This window comes from Penaeus monodon, unplaced genomic scaffold, assembly GCF_015228065.2.
Source record: "Penaeus monodon isolate SGIC_2016 unplaced genomic scaffold, NSTDA_Pmon_1 PmonScaffold_1492, whole genome shotgun sequence".
Lineage (NCBI taxonomy): Eukaryota > Metazoa > Arthropoda > Malacostraca > Decapoda > Penaeidae > Penaeus > Penaeus monodon.
Window position 1 is genome coordinate 25,380 of NW_023644065.1, and position 2,862 is coordinate 28,241.

Genomic DNA, 2,862 nt, shown 5'->3' on the forward strand with positions numbered 1-2,862 from the left:
GCTACACGGTATGCTCAGACCCTTCATTATCAGTACGAGTTGTTGTACAAACAAGGGCTGTGAACCATGTACCTGATTGCTCTCACGCCCCGTGCTGTAGTTGATATCACAATATGGAGCCTACAAACTTAGGAAGTCAATGGTGATCCCTTGGCTGAAGTCCCTTCGTACCTTCAGGAGGAATCTTTACTAGAAACGCTACCATAGCTCTATCCGAATTTTGAATTTCAGCAGGGTGTATTGTACCCCATCAGACACCTCCCCGATCGGACATCATCAGCTGGTGGTCCCTCAGTCTCTTAGAGCAATGGCACTTAAGCTTGCACATGGGCCCCCTTTAGCTGCTCATCCTGGTGTTCACCGGACGTACCTTAATCTTAGAAATATGTATTATTTTCCAAATATGTGAAAGAGGTCTAGATTGTATGTCCCGGGCTTGTGAGAATGCCAACGCCGCAGAGGAAAAAACTCAGAAAGTTTCCCTTAGAGTCCTTATCAGCAGCGAGATTCCCAGGGCGTGTCTCTGCCGATATCACAGATTTGGGCTTTCCACAAAAGGGCTTTTGCTATGTTTTAAAAAATCATTGATCACCACAGTCGCTTTTTACAGTGATTCCCCTCAGGAATAAGACCTCAGCCACTGTAAAACTGCCTTTTTAGACCACTGGGGCACTCTCTTTGGCCCACCCCGATATCTACTCACAGATAATGGTCAGAGTTCAATGCTGGACTGTTCAGAGAGGTTTGCCATAATTTGCAGGTCGACCATCACTTAACCATAGCTTATCATCCGCAGAGCAATGGTATGATAGAGCGAACCAATCGCGTGGTGAAGGATGCTTTGGCTATGCTTGCTGAGAAAGAACCCCGCCGTTGGCCCAAATATCTCTTCACTGTGCGTCTGGGCCTTTAAAATTTCCATCCATCGGTCTACGAATGAACAGCCTCTTTTCTATTTTTAGGCCGACACATGCCCCTTTCCATTAACAAACACAACCTAATAGAGTTTGACCATGTTGAAGCCTCTGAATTTCAGGAGAGTATGAGAAAGGCAAGAGATTTTTGGGAACAGAAAAAAGCTAAGCGTGCACAGGAAACATGGGCCAGGCAGTATAACAAGGGGTCTAGAGTCACTTTCTCTCCAACTATAGGATCCCTAGTAATGAGACGAATTTCCCCCATCTGTCAGGGATGGCCTCTTGGTTCCCGCTGGGTTGGGCCTTGCCGCATTGTTTTGAAAACTAGGGCAGTAGCTTTCCTGCTAGAGGATATGATGCCGCCTAACACGCAACGCCGTGCTCACACAAATGATTGAAAACCCTATGTCCCTCCTTTAGAGCTTGACTTCGGACCCGACGATCCCCAGCCCGAAGACGAGCCTGTTGCCACAACATCCCTATCTATGGGGAAGACTACTCCCTGAGAAGAATTGCTACTCGGTTCTGTTAGGGTCCATCAGACTGGGCGCCCGAGGTCGAAACTGACCCCCCAGCTTGGTGACGATGCTGTTAGATTCTCAGTCGTAGATGTATCTAGGATTGTTCTTTTTTATTTGTTTTTCTTTCATTTTTAGTTCGTTAGACTTTTTGTTTATTCGTTTTCTTACTTATTCTTATTTTAATACTTGTATTTTCCACTTAGTTCATTCCATTTTACCTAGTTCCATTGTTTTGCTTGCAAAACTTTTTCTTGATCCATTTACCTTGTTGTTTTATTATATTTAAAATTTCGTGGTTTAATTTCCTGGTTTTACGTTTTACATTTTTTGGTTATGGTATTAAATTTCCTTTTAAGTGATAATATGCTTTTTAAATCAGTTTTCTTGCATTTTTAGTTGTGTATATTTTACCTATATTTTACCTCGGTTTTAATGTTACTTTTTCCTCTATTTGCTTATCTTAGTTTATTTATTGATCTTGTTGTCAATTTCCCCTTTTGTTTTTTTTTCTCTTGTTTAAAGCTCTTTAGTATCTATTTACCAACTGTATTTTTTCCCTGTTTTTTTTTACGGTTTTACGATATATATGGTTTCATTTGAAAACAAAGATTTCTAATAATTCAAGAACTTCATACAGCTTTTACATACATTTTGTTTCACACCTGTTAGAGCAGCCAACTAATTGGGTCAAACTTTCAGGAGGGCTCCCCATGATGCTTTGCCCGGGGTCATGGTCGTGCTCACCGGCCGGGAGAGGAGCAGCTTCCCTCTGACGACACGATCCCCAAAGGTCTACCCGGGTGGATGATGCCGGACTTGATCGTGTCTAGGGGCGATACCATCCTCGAAGGATTTGTCCCCTCTCAACGGCCGCCTTCGCACTTTGGGCCCGGGGGGGACTGTAAGTGAGGAACCCTCTCCATGCAAGATTGCCGCATTTAAGCACAAAACGATATACATACTCAATTAGTTGCTTTCTTAACGAGCTACCTGCCTGCTTGCCTGGTCTGGACTGTTTCTTCCCATGTATAAATACCTAAATCCATGCCCTTTTTTTTTACATCTGTTTATTCTTCTAATTTCTACACTACCTTTTAAGTCTTTACTTTTTTTTTAAATATCGGAGCCAGTTATTTTAATTGTATGCAAAATGAGACAGTGGAATACCCGAATGCTACACGGAACAAGTGGCCGCACTGATTTGCGCTTTGCGAAAAAATCGCGACAGTATTTTCTCGCACATATTGTGTGGAACAGGAAAGAAAAATAAACCAGTCTGCTCCCAGACCCACCGTGTTTTTCTCCTCCAGCCCAAGGAACTTTTCAGTGGGCGTACCATATCCGTCACCGATCCATACTCAAAAGATAAGTAGTTTGGGTGCTCATTTTATCCATACACCCCCTGTTTTATGCTGTATGCATGT

At 42.9% G+C, this 2,862-nt stretch overlaps 1 pseudogene; it reads left to right on the forward strand.

Annotated features, from left to right (window-relative positions):
• Nucleotides 1–970: 970 nt before the first annotated feature.
• LOC119569408 lies at nucleotides 971–2,343 on the forward strand (annotated as a pseudogene).
• Nucleotides 2,344–2,862: the final 519 nt, after the last annotated feature.